General features: G+C 42.9%; 1 protein-coding gene and 1 long non-coding RNA gene across 10 annotated transcripts in view; one reads left to right on the top strand and one right to left on the bottom strand.

Annotated features, from left to right (window-relative positions):
- LOC116848387 (ensconsin-like) overlaps window positions 1-19,573 on the bottom strand; it is a 215,346-nt gene that overhangs the window by 153,598 nt on the left and 42,175 nt on the right. The window lies entirely within an intron of this gene.
- On the top strand, window positions 8,455-17,109 carry LOC116848394. The gene is made up of 4 exons (XR_004378954.1): window positions 8,455-8,794; window positions 10,337-10,438; window positions 10,509-10,774; window positions 14,228-17,109. It is a non-coding gene; the product is annotated as an uncharacterized LOC116848394 (long non-coding RNA).

Genomic DNA, 19,573 nt, shown 5'->3' with positions numbered 1-19,573 from the left:
AATTCAGCGGCCCAAAATTTCACTGTCGTAAATGATGGTGCAGAGTCCCCATACACAGAATCCAACTCATCTTTGATTTGCGTAGGCGTATTGCCTTTCAAAAACAAATATTTAATGACAGCTCGATACTCGATTTTGTCCATTTTCACAAAAACACTCACATCAACTTACTCAAACGACTGTTACATAACAACTGCGAGTCCAAAATGGCTGAAACTTCGGTGAGTAACTGTCAACAGATGAACAACGAAATTCACTAGCTTTTATTTACAAGTGCTGCTATCTTCACGTTGAGGTCGGAAACTTTTCAGACCACCCTCGTATATATATATATATATATATATTTGTCTTTCTGTGTGTTCCTTGTTAACTCCTAAACTCTTTGACCGATGTGGACCAAATTTGGTACAATGACTCTCTTAGGTGTGGCAAATATAGACTGTTAGACTTCTCCACCTAATTTCATCTCCTTGATACTTTATGATAATTCGAGCAACATCATTTATTTTATAAAGCAAGATAATATGACAAAGCATTGAATGCACATCAGCAATGGCTCTCAAAGTTGCAACGCTTCAAGCTGTTTGAATCGAAAGACTGCTGATATGTATGCATAGTGATCGGTTATAAATTCACAAAAGTTACGTTTAAAAATAATGTCCTATTAATTTCAAATAAATTCTTTATCCCAAATTTCACAAATGTCACACTATCATAACTTCGATTCCTGTCGTGACCGATTACTGCGCGTCAGCAGTGGCTCTCTGACAACTTGAAGCATCGCAGCTTTATTCGATAAAAAGTGTGCAAATGGATCTGCGAGCGGACGTGCATCGGAATCGCGTCATATTGCGCCGCTGACCGGATAATCGCGCCGTTGCAAACGCACGTGTGCATAATTGCCGCAGCATGAAGAATTTCAGTCGACCACCCCTCTTGCCGCGCTTCCGCTTTCGCGTTGCGTTACGCACCGGCGGCAGCCGCAGTATCAGTCGTCACCGCCTGAACGAACGCGATTGCGAAACGCGACGGAATGCCCGCGCGGTCCGGCGATTCGCGTGGGCGACCTCCACGCGCGGGCAAGAGGACCGACCGTGATTCAGACGTGTGTGTGTGCGCCGCGAAAGTTAGTTAAGAGGATAACCGTAATATCGCGCAGCGACCACATAAACCGTGACCTACCTGAAGCGGGAGCACAAGGTGCGCACCTGCGCGCGACCGTCGAGGTGCGAGTCTTTACGCACGTGTTACACCTTGTTAAGCTCTCTCGCACGCACGTGACCTTTGCCGCGCGTTCGTAACTACACACCCTAATTCCATAAGCCATGTTCTGCGCGCGCGACTCCATCGTAACGATACAGAGAGAAAGGGAAATAATCAAGTTGTTTGTCTTATCGTTACGCAAATGATCGTCCTCGTATGTCTTTAACGGAACAACATCGCTAACGAGCGAAATGCACTAATCAATTATCATTAGCGACTAATGGCAAAATTTTGTTTTATTCCTTGTTTACTCGCGATCTGCTCTTGACTCGTCCGTTCGTTCGTTCGTTTGCTCGATGTTCCATGCGCTGGAAAATCGACCCGATTTCACGCTGTTATGCGTCGTACGACACAATGTCTGCGGCCTAATATGTGGGCCGTTCATTATGACAGTTTTCCTGGAAATCGTTGTTATTATTCGCCTTTCAGGTCAACGGGAACACGATCTGTTGAACATGCCATGCCGCGGTGACCGGAATAGCGAACTCTTCGACAATGAGATCGCCGGGAGATCGAATCCTCTTATTACGTCGTCGTGCAATTAAGTCGAGCGCGGTGCGACGTCGCGGCCGGCTGTTGATCGCGCAGGCGAGGAGGCTAATTAACTGCCGGAATGATGAAGGAGTGAAAAACGAAGAGAATAACAGATCGATGGGTTATAGAGCAGATAGTCACCCGGGGTGTTCTCGATTTCTCGCGCAGCGCGATTCTCACGTGTTTATCATCGTGTGCATCTATCGCTAGTATCTAATGCTCATTCAACTTTTATGTGTACGAATAGAAATCACGAACCGATTCTCTCATTACGACGTCTCTCCCTTTGTGAATTGCATACGCCGATCACGATGCAAAATAATTGTCTCGAATTAAGGCTTCCTGGATACTCGCCGCGGTCATGTTGAATCGGGGTGTCAAAGACAAGAAGTGATATGTTGAATATTATGTGCTATTTTCAAACACAAGAATATTTGAAGGAAAGAACACTTGAGATATTTGAGCATACTTGTAAAACGCTCTAAAAAGTGCCCTTTTCCCTTAACAATCAATAAATATCCATAAAATTAATGTGATGTGCAATCTTACTCTTTAATCTACACAGAAAAAAATTAGTATCCACTGAAAACTAACATACTCAAGTTGACAATCATTATTTCATGTATAAGCAACGATATATAATTTCGTCACATTTTAAGTAAAATTTGAAGTGTTCTTTTATACAGATATCTTTTTATTTAAGAATGGCACGCAAGAATTTTGGACATGCATTTTCTCGCTTCATCAATCAAGACGGAAAGATCAAGAGCCTTAAGTGTAGATTACGAACTTAATTAAAGTTGGATAATGATCGAGAGTCGTCGTTCGCACATTGAGAGAAAAGACAATGACTGATATAAAATTGTATTTATACTAAAATTATAGTTATTTTAGTTTTTTATTATTTCTAGTCCCAAACATATTTTTTGTTGCAAGATAATCATAGTAACATGCGTATAAGATTATGATTAGATAGTAGAATTTAATAAAGAAATAATAAAAAAATAATTTTCTCGACAATAATTTATAATTTATAATAATTATTTTTCTATGTGATTATAGTTGCAAATACTAAATTTTTTTCTCCCACAGTGTACAAACACAGTGTCATACTAAAAAAAAATTTTTGAAAATATATTTGTGAGATATAAAATCTATTTGACAGAAATGAACTTTATTTCGCAGAAATAAACTTTATTTCTCAGAAATTAATTTTATATCCCACAAATAAATTTTCAAGTATTCTTTTCTTAATGTACCGGTGGGATTTTGAGAAGGACCGAAGATTTGCGCGTCTCTATCGTTCAACTCGGCCGAATTCCGTCGTGGTGAAAATTTCGTTCCGCTGCGACGGTCATGCGACCGATAAATTTGCAACAGGGACCGCCGGCGCTCTCCTCGATCGCGCGCGTCTTTCGCATGCGAGCTTGCTTTCGGGGAAATCTCGATTCTCTCGCGCCTGTTTTCTCGCGGCTCACGCGGTCGTCGTCGAAACACGGCGACCGGCAAAAGCGGGTCAATTCGTTCTATCTAAAGTCTCGGCATCGGTCGATTACGATCTGCACCGTGATTTACGAGCTTGAGCGCGCCTGCCACGAGAGAGAAACTTCGCGCGCGAGCGCGAGCACGTCAAGTCGATCTTTTGTCACACTTTAGCGCGCGCTTGCCCTAACCAAACGAAAAATCTATGACAGGTCGGTTAAGTCTTTGAGCCATACATTTTAATTCTCGATGAAGTTTCTTCAAATTTGATATATGCAGGATTTCGAGATTACTAAAATCTAATTACAAATTTGAGGTTAGAAAGCTAAGATTCGAAATAGCGACTCCAATATGACGATCATAAATTTTCAAAATTGGCGATCTCCGGAAATAACATTTCTTCGATATGAAAGAGATATTTATGTTTTTGACAAAAAATTTTGCAGTAAATATATTAACAAAATTTCAACAATTTATTGTAAAAAGTAGAGCTTACAGAAAATTATAAAAAAATGTGCAAAATACTATTAATGATTCTCAATAAACTGTCAATGCTTCGATATCGATTCCTAACAGCTAGATCTAAAATAATTTTTGCCTGAAAAGAAATGTCTCCTTTTCTCTTTCATTAGCTTATAATAATACGCTTATAATAATTATAATTAATATTCAATAATTAAACATTTAAATTATTTCTTACTTATTCTCACGTTTATAAGAGAATGTATAGAAATAGTACAGTCGATTATGTCTGCCGATAAGGTGATTAAAATCACCAAAAATGAAGAGAAGATAGGTGGAAGGCTGGCGTCCTACTATATGGCTCAAAGGGTTAAACGATAAATCGCAACGCTTTCGCACACCGCGTGGCCTTTGCCGGCGAGCGGATTTCTTTGGCCTCGCGTCGACGTGGCCGATCGTTTCGTCTGGCTGCTCGCACCTGAGAGCGCAATCGATGTGTACTTGATCTCCCCTCATGCGACTCGACGCATCCATAGTCGATCTTCAGTCGCGCGACCCGATGATACGGCGTGCCGCTCGATCATGCCCGCGTACGCAACGCGACGTCTTCGTCGCGAGAAAAGTCGCCGGCGACTTACGGCGACGGTGTCGTGGGAATGTCAATGACACGCACGACAGCGAAGCGTGCACGTCGATGGAGTTCGACGATTTCTGTACGAATTAACCTCGGCATGATGAGAACGGTTGACCTTTCTGCGCGTGTGCGTTATGGCGTGTATTTATTTATTAATTTTACGGTGTGGAGTATCGTATTTTACGATCTCGCAAGTATCGACATCGATTCCCCCTTTTTTTCACGTGACAGAGATTTCTCACGTGCACGTGGAGAGGTCTGGAGAGTGTTGTCCGCGATGTTAGTAAAGAGCGCGAATGTTTCCACGGCGACACAGGATTCCGTTATGAAATACGAGAAAGAATACATGTGAAAGTAACATCGTCACACGTATGTCACATCGTGAGTCACATCCTGAATTGCATTTTCCTGGTCGCGTCTGTATAGCAGAAAAATCCGGAGTGCATATAATATCGAATCCGCTTGATCCGGAGAGCGTGAATGCTCGCCGGACGCTCGAGCGAGAGATAATGCAGAAATCGAGGACAGCGGATTAGGAAAATAATTCGCTTTCTCGCGATTTAACGGAAACTCGTTCGGCCGCGGGGGCTCAATGCAACAATTATACGAAAAAAAAAGAAAAAGAGAAAAGTCATACGTATTGAACATTTTTTACACGCTTTCTAACGTTCCGCCGTCTGTTAACGATTATAGACGCAGCTACCGCAGACAGAAATCCCGCAATTAAAACGTAGACTAAGTTAACGAAAGAAACGCATTACTCGTCACGCGCTTCCGCGTTTTCTAGATGCACATGTACGATTAAAAATGATCACGCGATAGTAACGCTTTGTTATAGAGCGTTGCGGCAAAATTTCTGACAAGCTCCGGAAAAACATTCGACTAGAGTGTTTTGGGGTCACTTAATCGTTCAATTCAATCGTCTAACGTTCGAGGAGAGAGGAAGGATTGCATGTCTCTTAAATCTCCGGCCTGAAGGCTGCAATAGATATCGCGTACAATACGCGTAGAAAAAGCCTCCAATTATATGCGACAAGTACAAATAGCCAGCGAGCATGACAGTAGCGGATGATACGTGCAAGGAAGGTCTACGCCATTTTAACGGTACCTACGAGTACTCCTTCTGCCGGACAAATTGTCCTCTTTTTACTCCCTCTCTCTCTTTCTTTCTCCCTCTATGATGTGATTAACCGCAATTTTGCAGTAAAAATAGAAGTCTCTCCGCTTTCGTGTCGCAATTCGCGCCTTTTACTATTTCGCAGGAATATTGAAAGTGTCATAGTTTCATGAAAAGCCGAAAAAACTAGAGGCCGACGTACTTATTCGCTGAGTTTCGTAAAAAATCGAAAAAATTAGAGACTAACGTACTTATTCGTTGCTTTGTCGCGATCAACAGTTATCACGGAGCAAACTGTAATTTGCGGACGAAAGGAATCGAAGCTGTAGCAAGAAAAAAAGCTATTAATTTGTGAATATTAATGAAATGGCGGGTATGCCGATGCGAAACTGTGTCCGCGCGTAATCTTTGAAAAATCAAACAAGGCGCGTCAACGGCGAGACAAGGCGGAGAAACGCGGTCGTGATGTGCTAATTTAGGAAGACATTCGTTTCGGAGGAATGCATGTTGTATGAACTATCACTTCGCGAACAGTACAACTCCGACCTTAATTACTCCTAATTCAGCGAAGATAATGACAATTAACGGTTCGCTCGTTCGCTCGCCGCACCTCTCACCCCGTCTTTGATAATAACTGAACGTCCGTATCGCCGATATCCGCTACGTCATATCGGCCGAACGCGTTGCACATTAATATCCGATTAATTTCCCAACAGGATTAATTTTACGACGTGTCCCGGCGGGGATCATTTAAATTATTCGGCGCTTGACATTGAACGTGGAATTGACGCAGATGTATATGACACAGATGTATAGAAAAAATTTATTATCAGTTGAAATAAATATACTCCTGAGTGAAAAGAAATATTTCGTTGTCTTAACGCGAAAAGTTTGTTTTTAATGAACGCACCAACGCGTTTTGTTAGGAGAATACAGAATTCCCGGTTCTTATGACCCAATTTGGTTCTATTCGAACTGAAATTTTGATTCTCCTTTCGACCTTAATTAATTTCCACTTAAGGCCTCACGATATTCGCCGCGCCCATGTTGTATTATGACGTCAGAAGCGAGAAATGACACGCTGGAAATTCTTGCGTGCTATCTTTAAATAAAAAGATATTTGTACAAAAGAACGCTTCAGATCGCTTAAACATAAAAAAATCAAAAATTCCGTTTCAGCCAAAACATTCGTAACAACTCAACTTCACGTTAATACGACCAAACTTTTTCCCCCGCGCTCTTATCTTCACACTCAGTTGAAACGTTTCTATTCGTAGAATCGACTCTTTCCTGTCTCATTCTGAAAAATGGAGCACCATCGGCTGGCGTGATCAGAACTCATCTGAGTTGAAACATCGACGCAATCGTTGCCAACTGGCAGCGGAGTACATTTAAAGAATAGTGTACGCCATGTAGTGACTTATTGCATTGAAACTTTCTTTCGGCATGAAAGTTTAGATATATCACTGTCATCGAATCGTGCTATGTTAATTGATAATTTATATTCTCGCAGTCACGCATGCGATATTAAACGCGTGTAACGTCAATGTCAAAACCGACTGTGCGTCTTATTAGACACACGCACGAAAGATGAGAGAAGTGTAGAAATTTCCACACGTAATATCGATAATCACAGGAATCGCAAGATCGCGCGGGATATTGTACAAGATGGAATTTCACGGGGAATTGTCAAAGTCGCGCTCAGAAATTTCTCGCCTAGATCCGCGCGAGGATATCTTTCCTCGATTTCCCGCGCAATTTCCTGTGTATATATCGGGCAGGAAAAAACTCGACGAAACCGCGCGGGAGACGATCGCTCGCGTCGCAACGAATCGGGCCAAGTCTATTTTCGGAATTCAATCGTTACTCACGTCTCCTGGCGATCGGAGCTCCTGCCAAATGCGATCATTCGCTAAATGAGAAATGATCCAGACTGCGCATGGATATGCGGCCGGCTCTGCGATCGTCGTGCGAGCAAATCGCTCGTAAATATTTCAGAGCGATCGTCTCTCTCGAACGTCGCCGCTTCTGCTAACAGTCGAGAAACTTTACGGTATTTCTTGGCGCTGAGATAACCTTGAGATATCTGAACGTTTAAGGCGAAGGTTGTCTGTGACCTTTTTTCTCTTGGTTTTGTGGACCTGTCGTTTTATTATGAGATAATATCGACCGCGTGTGAAATCGTCGTGTAGGTAATTATCGCGAGTTTACCTGAATTTCGAGCAGCCTTCTTAAGCGGCGCTTAAGACGACGAATGAATGTGAATTCGCATCCTTCAAGAAGCAGATAATCGCTGCGCGCGATTTCATACAAAATCATCAGTGACTTACCTGTAACAAAAAGGAAAGACATATTTCATTAGAAAAAGAAGATTCTTAATATATTCTGTTAGTAAAACAAATAAATTTGATCTCACGTTCACAACTTCACATTATCGCGTGTGCGATAAACCGCGACTAGCATCGCGCTAATTTACGAGGAAAAACAAGATCCACATTGATCAGGCGCGATAAGTCTTGATTACCGCCTGCTAACTTCTACGCACAGAACGCGCTTGCCTTCTACCGACGTTTATCGCGAGAAATCGAGAGAATGATCTCAGATTCTTTCCCGGGAGTCTTCCTTACAAACAACTTCTTGTCCCTTTCTCTCTCGAGGCGTTTTATATCGGATTTTCCGCGAATTAATTTATTCACTCGTCGTTCGAAAGTTGTCCAAGATGCCGCGACGAAGCCATTGGAATGTGACGAAAAAAGACAGAGTCGATGGAAGGAGCAGGAACGCATGTTTGTGATCATACAGTAGCAAACAGCGATCAACGATCGATTACGCTCCGACGGGGAAATTTAATTGAATGGTTTGGCCGACGCGCGTCGATAGCAGGGAGCTGAAGGTGGGAAAGCGGTCTGTGAAAAATGGCGATCAAACGCGTGATGCCGCTTGCAATTTCGTTTATCAGTGATAAACAACGTGCCGCCTAAGGTCATAAAAACCGCTCTCAATCTCGGATTAAACGACTCTTAAGTACGCGAGGTATCGTGTCGAGATAAACGTGTACGGTTCCGGGACGAGAAGCCTCTCTCTTGGGCAGAGAGTACGACGTTGCACAGGATGTCGCGCGAGTGTTACGTACTTTCCCTCGTAGTGCGCACTTTTGACAAGTTTGAAAGTAATTTTTCCTCAATGGACGGAATTTTATTTCGCGTTTTTTTCCGCATTAAACACAGACCAAGCGCAAAAATTTGCGATAATGTTAAGTGAGGCGGAGCATAAACGAAGCATGAAAATTTCGTCATCCTAAGGTTAGTATGCATAGCATGGTTTGATCGGACACGGCAACGTGCTTTTGTTACGTGTCACTGCTTCGTATCGGCCTTCGACTCCCAAGAGAGCTCTTGCAATCATTCTTCATTGTTACTTTCATAAATTCATTGTTACTAGAAGAATATTATAGTTCCTTTCGATATCAATTTTTGTCAATTGTTTCTAACGGTGCAGCAAAATAAACTCAGTAAGATCTACCTTGTTAGGAAACACAGAAACATGGCAATTTTTTTAATAGCACATTTCAGTATTCCTAAAATATAAATAACGCATATGAAATGAAAGGTTAGTAAATTACTACAGATTATCCATCTATATTCCTCGATTACAAAATTCCACAATAATTTTTGCTATAGAATTCTCTCTGTGGTATACGAAAATAGAATTTCACGTGAACTCTACGTGAATTCGATCGTTCTCAACTTTACACGCGGGAACAATATTAGTGTTTGAAACGAAGATGAAATATCGCTCTGAAATCCTTTTAATCTACGCTGCACATCGATTGACGTGAAAAAGACGAAGTTTTCAGCCCGTCGCGTTTTTACCCGGACCTCTTAACGGATGACGGTATCGCCGTGCAGCAGCACCGCGACAGAATACGTTGCATTCGTCGATGAGTGCAGGGATCTGCAGCCTCGGTAGTCGAAACGTTGAAAGTGCAGGCATAGCCTACCTTCGAGCTCGCTCGCCAGACGTCGTGGTCGAGGAGTCCACGACTAGCGCCGTGTGCTTTCAACGGTAACGACTCGAGGCAAGAGGCGCGCTCGAAAAATGTGAGCTTGCACGTCTCCGAAAGACGCTTTTAGAGCCGCCTGCCGTCTCGTCTGGTATCGCGAGAATCGGCTCAACCCGTTAGTAAAATTAGAATCTCCAACATACCCAGCGCAACTCTCGCGTACTTTCCGTTTATCTTATTTCTGCGGCCGCGATATGCGGAAATCGACAACTATAAGGAACACTGAACGTCCTAATTGCGAATCTAATCATCATTACGCGAAATAGCTGCATAATGAGTGCAAAATACGTGATGCAATTCTCTTATGTCTGATCCACACACATTCTCCAATCAATAAGCAACTCGCGTGTAAAATTAGAACTTCCGACCTGCTGCAGACGTGATTGGCGTTCCCTTCGTTCGGCTATTTCTGCGAGCGCGTTCGAGCACCCTAGGCCTCCTTCTCTTTCTCTTTCTCTCTCTCTCTTTCTATCTCGTCTTGCTTTTGTTTATCCCATGACTGCATTCGCGGTCGATGGATTCGTAGTCGTGGAACACGGATCGAAGTCGCAAGATAATCGTTTTGTGCACTGACCTTGTATTGATGATTGTACTGGTTATTTACAATAAACCATCAGAAGAAAAGAAACACTTTGCATGGAGTTACGTGAGAAATCATTTGCCATAGTCGAATTTATTGAGAAATGCCGAGGAATTTCTTTGTTCTCCACCTGTGTCTACTGTTTATTCCCTTTCTTTCTTTTCCTAATTATGCGAATTAACCAGTTTTATTTTCGGTTAGTAAATTGGTTCGCCGGCTGTTACGTGCCCGCTGCGCTCTAATTGCAAAACCAACGAGCTGCATTGGCGCACTCTCACGGGAGCAAATATGCGATGGCTTGGCGTAAGCATAATATCTCTGCTAGACGTGTGCTATCGTAAGGAGGCAAACAATGAACTTTGGGAAATTATAGCGCGGTTATATTGCGAGACAATGTGCGTTGCGGCATGACACCGTGGACATAAGCTGCTTGATGTTTCGAGAGACTGCCTGTTACGAGTCCTCAGTGGCGGTTACTCAAGCCCGACATCGGCGACCCTAAGCGAATTCTAACGACTCCGGGATTTAGAGGCCCAATTACGGGAACCGGAGAGAAAACGGCTCGCTGGATGCAAATGAATGGTGCCAACAATGCTGGGACAAGGGAGAGAAAGAGAAACAAATACGAGCGCAACCTCGGTAATTAATGGTTATAAAAGCCGCCTTGCTAAACGGGCACGCGAACAGACCGCAATCTTGGCCGACTGCGAGGTGACCTTTCTATGTTATACTTCAAAAAACATCGTAAATCTACCTGATTAAATCAGAAAGCCAAAATCCACACGGAGAGAATATATTATAGGTGTGTTATAGACAAATTATAGATGTGTTTTTCATATAAATTTATTTAGATTTTACTATGTCTTTAGTCCACAGAAGGACTGTCAGTAGGGTCTATCTTGCTAAAAAAACATGGCAAATTTCGCTAAAAACATAGCACATTTCGCTAGAAACATAGCAAATATTTATAGCAAGTGTAATAGTATTTCAAGAATTGAAATATAAGTAGTATATATGAAATGAGAAGATAGTGTGCATTACTGCAAAATATCGATCTATTCGGTTACGAAATCCTACAGTAATTTTTACTATGAAATTCTCTCCATGGATGTCTCCTCTTTAGGACAGATCAATAATTTCTAAAGATGTAAAATCAGGTAATGCCTTTCTAATAAATTCTTCATGAAATCCATTAAGAATTGAAGAATCTAATTCTAGAGAAGAGAGAGATAAATTTTTAAGGATTCAGAATCTTATAAGAATAGAATTCTGAATAAATTTTAATAAAAATATTCCACACTAATGTTACAAATATGCAACACACACACACACACACACACACACACACACACACACCAGATGACTCTCTGCTCATGAAATGGCAATTTATACTTTGACCCGTGTGGTGTGGTTCTGGTCTTCTAAAAGCTCGTTCATTTACGCGGTGGGATATTAGGAAATTGTAAATCGACGGATTTCTTCGAAACCGCTCTGCATTGCTCCAGAACGATTCTTTGGTGCCACTTTCAGGAGCGTGACTTGGAGTCGTTATGACAACGTCTCGTTGTAAATTAATTAACTGCAATTCCGTTGCCACATTATGGAGCTGATTATGCGGAGCGAGCGGTCGCGCCGAGCGCATACACTTGTTTCGCGTTTCCAGTATTACCGTGAAATTTGCATAATTTAATTAATTGATCGACCCCCCTGCCAGGAAATAAATTCATCGGATCGGATCGAGTCTAGCCTCTCATCTGCGATCGCTTCGCCGACTTTTTCGCGGCGCCTCTCATCGCACCGCTCAATAAGTCGGCGCGATCGCGCGCTATCAGAGCACGTCGACGGCGGGGAGAACTAATCGATGTGAAATCGCGTGCCGTCCCTGAACGAAGGGGAAGAAAAAGGAATTGCCCGCGCGCTGCATCGCAATTGAAAATTTCGCGTTAGATCAAAGACGCGACGGCGAATGCTATCGCGAATAACGGACGACACCAAGATCAGAATGTCAGATACGGTAATGCGCACGCGCGTTTCCACTGTCGTGCGTTCGATCGTAATTTCTCCTATCGATAACTTTGTCGGCGCCGCCGTCGCCGACAACGAACGTACGGTCGACCGGCGATAGTACATGGAGAGCGATATCCCGATGGCTCTAAATTCCAAACTAATATTCGCGTGTGCTTCGATATCCCTCGAACTTCCGCTCCGTGGCTAAGCCGACCGCTCGACTTTATAGGATGAAGAAGAGAAAAGGCAGGTTGCGCGAGAGGAAGGAAGCGATCGGGCAGTTAGAACTGTAGAATCGGTCATTACCTTTCTAGTGACGAGCCGGTCAAAACCGCTCCTCCGTTAGCGGTGCAATTATGCGTTTATAATCAGCGGCCTTCAATCTGTCATCACAACGCTGCTCGTTCTTACGCCTAATCTATCGCACGAGAGGCGCGAGAGAGACAAGAACTGCCGTTTTAATCAGAGCATTCCCCGGAGAAGGACGATTCGTTTAAATCCCCGTGGAACGCGGACTGAGTTACGGCACAGACGATTTTTCCGTTCTTCGAATTTACAACGCAGCACCGCGAGCACGAGACTCCTATCAAAGCTCTTTATCGGTGTACTTCACGTCGGAAGGCAACGGCCTCGTTAAACAGGAACGAATCTTCTCATTACGAGCGATCCGTGATGTGTTATTTATTGATTTGATCGGGCAGCGATTGTGTGATCGATGATCGTGTCGCGAAGCGCCGACGGCGCAGCGGGTTGCCGACGTTTCTCGTCTCCACACGTCTGGACAAATATCGCAAATACTCAGTTCGATCTTGAAAACTTCTCGATTTCCTCTTATTGCTCGCATCCTCAATAAAAAAAAATATGCTGTTGAAAAATCGATTCTTAAAAATCGATTTCACAGTTCGGGTCATATGTATACTCTATATTGAAAGTTTAAAGGCCAAAACAATATATATATATATATATATATATATATATATATATATATATATATATATATATATAAGAATGTTCAGAGTTAGGTACCAGCGTTATGAGAGAGTGTCCAGAGGCATTGCTTTTACTTTATTTTCCCAAAAGAGGGAAGCTTATTTTCACTACAAAAATATTATAATACTTTATCGGAGGAAAAGTTGAGTCAACTCTGTGTCGTAAGCAAACCGCGCGAATTGTCTTTTTAATTTAATATTTTTTACCGAAATGCTAAATTTACTACACTGAGAAAAAAACTTGAAAATTTATTTATAGGACAAAAATTTATATATTTCACAGAAATAAACTTCGTATCACACAAATAAATTGTCAAGTATTTTCTTCTCAATGTAGGATTCATGGAATAAATTCAATGCTTATGACAAACTCGTGATGCATAGATTGTGGATGTATAAACTGATGAAATACTTGAACATAGTATGTATGTTCTGTATGTGCCTTATTTTAACCCATTTGTGCGTTTAACAACCACGCGAGCATTTCATTCCGAAACAATCCGATGTTCGCTCAGAGAAAGAGACTGATAAACGATCGTTCATTGGTACCCGGTGTCGATAAGTGGCCGCTGTCCGGTTACTCGTTAGGCACTATAATTACCATCCTCAGGAATCCGCCGCCGCGGCCGCTGCGCAGGATTACGGGATTCGCTACCGCGAGATGGTATCCGACAGGCTGTGTTTTCTGTCGGGGGGTCGTCGCTGCGTTGCCCTCCCTGCTTCCCTCCCCCCTCCCGTCCCTCTCAACCCGCCGCGATATGCCGATTAGCGATCATCGTCGAATCCGATCGCATTATCCGATAGTAACGATGACTTCTGAGTGCCATGAGTCGCTCATCGCTGGGCGAACATGCGCCATGCCGGAGGCCACCGTGCCGATAATCGACGGTTCCTCGATCCGGCTCTCCCGACGATCCACGAGAGCTGCCGATCCGTCCACGTCTTGTGTGGTTATTATTCGCAATATGTATCCCGCCCGAGGCGCTCTCGTATCAGATAGGTTTTACCGAGGTGTCCCACTTCTACCGCATTATCTTTCAATAGTATATTCTTATGGCGAATAATTGCGCGTTAATGTATATCTATTATGTTCTAGGATAACTCTTATTGGGGTAACCGCTCGCCGAGCAATCGTACGAGAGAAACATACGAAATATGTGATGTACGCAACACACCGAACGGTGCAGACAGCACTAAGGTGGAGATCAAATGAAGCAATTTGAGATGTGATACGGGCGAGAGAGAAATCCGAGATATGATATGCGATATTTAGGAAATGCCCGTGATTAGGAACTTCTATGTGAGGAAAATACATGTAACCGCGGGAATATTATTATACGAGGAGAGATACGAAACGAGATATGCGTGCTTCAAGGGTAATGATTAAATTACTTTTGAATGCGAGAAGAATCATTCTGAACGCTTGGGAATCAATGATAAAAACGTTCGGAGGAATGATTTTTGCGATACCGTCGGAAGAAAGTCTGGGAAACTAGAGAATCCGCGAAGCTGACCTGATTTCAAGTCGCACGATACGCGGGGAGAAATAATTTGTGTCGAATTTCTTCCTTCATTACGCAGCGCAGAGATGGATCAAAGTGTCGGAGAGTTCTTCGACTTATCGCGGAGAAATTAAGCGGGAGGATGACAGTATAACGAAGATTAATTAACGAGTTTTCTTTCAAAGATGAGTCAGTGATAGCCGGACGCGCAGTTTCCGTAATGCGGGTCATGGCCGCGGATCTCTATGAGTCGTCGGCTGGGAGAGAGTCTGTTTTGACCCGAAGTGACGTGAGAAACGCACAAAGCAGCTCCCTCGAATTTATTTCGCGGCAGGTGAGCGAAATCATTGACGGAGAGGAGGATACGAGACATGACAGAGATCTTCGCCGATCGCTCGGAGAAACGTTGCGTTGATTTCGCGGCGAGTTTGACAGAAAAACAGATAAGAGCAGAAGAAATGAGCTGATGACTATGTTTAATCTGGCAACGTGTAATAAACAGACGTAGCCACGCCGGAATAGTGGGTTTATTACGTTCTCGGCGCTTTTCACCGGTTTGCAGCTTAATCCAGCTCGATTGTTGAAAATTTCGACGCGGGACGAGGAGAAAAGTCGCATTCGCTGATAACAATATTAGCTTAACGGTTGTTAGGATTAATTGCGGACATGCTTGGCTTCTCGTGCACCTCTGCGTGCTCTCTCGCGCCGGAAATTCATCTCTGTCCCGCGATATCATCGCTTTCACGCGCGACTACGAGAGATAATCAGAGCGATCACGCATAAATCGCGGGGACATCGCAGATAGATGTGACAAGTGTTCTCCACACGGGAATCGTTTCAAGCGATATTCTTCGGCACTTCTGCACTCCCAATATTAACTTCCGTATCGCCGTCTATGGCGGTCTGTTATTCGCCTTTTATTTCGACGACTGCGCGATTGTAGCTCCCGATATGCGTATGACACGTGCGATAGTGGACGTTTACGGTGTGGGCGCGCGCGCATATCTGCATAAGGGCCTTGCAGGCTGCTCGACAAACTGGCACACGTGGGCAACGATATCTGGTACGCGATAGCGATTTCGCCATAGATCATGTAAGCGCGACGGTGTTTCGCGCGGTAGCGTTTCGCGAGTCACGATTCTTCAGTGAGATCCTGCGTCGCAGCTGCGATCGGCCCCGATAGTGCGGACCCGTTGGGTGATTTTAACGCGACTCGTTTAACCTTTAATCGAACGGAAAATAACGTGAACGTTAGTCGAAGACGAGGAGGCAATGAAACGCCCGTGAACACCGGCCAAAGCAATAATACTTTCGCTGTGAGAGGCGACGGCATCGTGTCAGCACGAATAGCGACTTGTTTCGGACGAATAATAAAAGTTTACGCTCGAGCTATTTTCCATACGTAATATTTTTTTATTTGTACATCGTAAATATTCTCGCTTGAAGAACAAGTGTACGGCGCCTCGGTCTCTCGAGTTGTAAGGAAACGAGGTCTTACTCTCTAAATTTTTTTAAGTGAAAAGTGGCAGTATTTTCACTCGAGGAGATAGTGATAATACAAATCGAGATCGAGATCACAAGAGTGAATGTCTCACTTGAGATTAGAGTGGATTCTGACTACATATAAATGAATGTTTCAATCGATTGGAGTGAATATGTTCTCCCCTGACAACAGAATGCATCAATTCACTCTTCAATTTCGAGTGAAAATTCACTCAACGATTTATAGTGGAAAATCCACTCTGTAGAAGTGAAAATTCGAATTCGAGTAACTCGATTGTCATTCTATTTTTGGAGTGAAATTTCACTTCAAAAAATTTAGAAAGTAATTATGGATCATTTAAGAAAGACTAGAGTAACTTTCAATTATTTATATAAATTCGCCGATCAAACATTAAAACGAACTGTTGATATCAATATGAGTAACTGACATCATAGTTTTAAAACAAAATATTAGATCTTAAATTAGTTTATTCTAAATTATAAAAAAGCAATTAGAAACATTTTTTTATACGCAAGTCGAAATTATTAGTCAGTAAATTTTACGCGTCCATATAACAAGTTGTACGATATCTAATTAATATTAATAATATCTATATTCATATAGTGCATTTTTTAATTTAGTGAAATAGAATAAAATAGAATAGAAAATAGAATAATGGTATACGCAGCACAACCTATTATGCAGTTTTATCCATCTAGAATGTCAGTAAAACAACTGATATCCTACATTTTTTTTCAAATATTAAAAATGTTTGTGAATGTAATATTATAATTGTAAAAGAACCAAGGAATATGAAAAACGAACTAAGAAATATAAAAAAAACTTTTTCCGTGTTTTAATATGTATCTTTTTAATGTATTAATAAAGCAAGTTCGACCCAAAAATTGGGACTCAACTCATAATTGGGACGGTTACCTTGCTACGCTATAATTCAGACACATGTCGTCGTAACAAAGTAATTCTTTCAACAAGTAACTGCTGCGTCGACACGAACAGAAATAACTCACGCGCCGTCTTTACAGATAGCGGATATGACGTCACGCCTGTGCCAAATAGTTTTGACCGACACATAACGGAAGTCGTTATTTTTGAGGCTGGACTTCTCTGCGCGCGGATCAATGAGCGGATTTATTCGCGCTAATCGTGCCATTGATCGCGCACGACGCAATGCGCGAAGGAGAAATTAGAAAATCTAACGTCACGCCTTGATCTTTCGACGCCAATAATTGACCCTTGATTCGAGTTTCGATCTCGACAGCATCTCGAGATGCTCGACGTCGTAAAAAAGGCAATCAAATGATTTTTTACACATCTGGATACGCTGCAGCGCGCACATCGCGCGCTGCATGAGTCGCACATGCGGGATATAAACGTGCGTTGCACATTTCGGGATGATTCAGCCTTAGCGCGAAGGCTAATATAAGAATCGCGCAGAGATAGATCCACGTGTGCAAGATCTCCTGTTTCCATGCAACCGATGAACGTGTCCCAGATGTCCCGATTTCAAATCCGGTTGGAGTCAACGCCGATTTTACGACGGTTTTCCGCCGATTTTCCGGTGTTAATGCAATTTCACTTGTTGACCCGATCGTTATACCCCGTTAATTCTGTATAAACACTTTCCGCGAAAACACTGATGGAAAAAGGAAAACATTCGATGAGATTATTCTATTCCTTTTATATTACTATTATAGAACATATCGTTTATCAACTTAAAAAAAATTTTTCTCGTCCTAATGAAATAAAGAATGCAAGAAAAATAATGTTCGCGTGTTCTTCAATAAATAACTCTAATGGACAGGATCTCCGAGATCTACCTCTCCTACCAAGTCATTCTAAATTGATAAATGAATGTGTACTCGAAAAGTGTCTCTGTAAATCTAACACCTTGCATTAGAGAAATAAGTGTTTGATACTTATGACTGTGTTATGGTGAAATAATTATACTCATTAGGAGAACCATTTTCTTTTGCGTAGAAAGTGTTACTACTAAAGTATTAATCGGCTTGTTCCGGAACAAACGGCCAAACTGCGGCGTGTTAGAGTGCAATTTCCAGGAGCAACTGCTGCATCGACTGCTCGCGCACGTCATTCCTATCAGCAGCAATAACCACAGTGCGGATAACCGCGGCAGTTTGCGCTCCAAGTGCGAAGAGGAAAATCAATGATCGGTCGACACACGGGTTGCGAGATTACACCGATATTGCGTCACACGAAGCGATATAAAAATCAAATAATCTATCCGAGCATACGGATGAGCGTACAATGCAATTAAGAAAACGATCATGCCGATATGTGGCTTCCGGTGAATCGAATAAAGTCGTATTATGTATAACCGCGAGCCGGTTACCTAGCAATTTGTTTTTACCTAAACGAACACGCGCGGCACGGGACGAAACCGTCGTCTCTGACACAACAATTATGGCACAATTGAGGGTTCTTGAGGTGACAAAAACTAATCGATACTGTGTGTAGAGTCCATGATACCATGGATACTCAACTCATTAACATTTCGTGCAATCGTAGAATAAAAAATACACGAACTCGTGGTCTCGTTCGGACTTCAATTGATTCGATGACAAGGGTGCGATACGATACACAGAAAGCGAAAAGCGTGTAACCCTGAACTCTCAAAGCGTACGATATATTTAGACGTCGCCTAAAAGAATGGTAGAGAATAACGACCGTAATATCACAACGACTCGCTGATAATCCCTCGTTACCTATTCAACGAACTGGTCGTAGTATCTGGGACGAATCCATTTCGTGGTATTCAACCTTGACACACGAACGACGGAGAGCAGCGGAGAGATATCGAACGAACTGTTTATTCGCGAGAAAGCATCGTCGAGAAAAGCTTTTGATCCCACCCATAATGACGAAGCAGCGTGCAAATACGAGAATCTCCGTCGACGATGGCAAGGAAAGAAGGAACGAACGAGCGAACGAGCGAGCGAGCGAACGTGCAAGGGAACGAACGAATGCCGCAAGTTGTTCCTCTCCGAGCAAAATGTCTACCTGCGGGCGCAAAAATATTCACACCGCGCGATTTTACCAACCTCCTCTTCAGGGCGTATCGCATTCTTCGAGAGTCGCGTTCGAGAAGCGATATCGTCTTTTACAGCAACCGTTACTCCGGCTATCTATTAGACGTTTACGGGCCAACGACCCGAGAGGATCGTTTACGCGAATGCGAGGAAGGTTGGTAAAAATTTGGCCGTCAGCCTCCGAGCAGGAAAGGAAACATTCGAGAAAGGGATCTTGGCACGTCACGAGAGAGTTTCTCGTCCACGACGTCTCGCCAAAATTCGAGCGAGTGGATCCACAGCCTGTGGCGACCCGTTTTGCGTGGACACTCGACCTTCGTCAGTCTCCTGCCGTCCCTTCTCGCACAGGTATGCGAACTCGCCCCCGACCCCTCCCCTCCCCCCCCCCC

Source organism: Odontomachus brunneus, unplaced genomic scaffold, assembly GCF_010583005.1.
Source record: "Odontomachus brunneus isolate Ranch 3 - 2012 unplaced genomic scaffold, Obru_v1 Obru_scaffold_094, whole genome shotgun sequence".
NCBI lineage: Eukaryota > Metazoa > Arthropoda > Insecta > Hymenoptera > Formicidae > Odontomachus > Odontomachus brunneus.
This window is presented reverse-complemented; position numbering and strand designations above follow the sequence as displayed.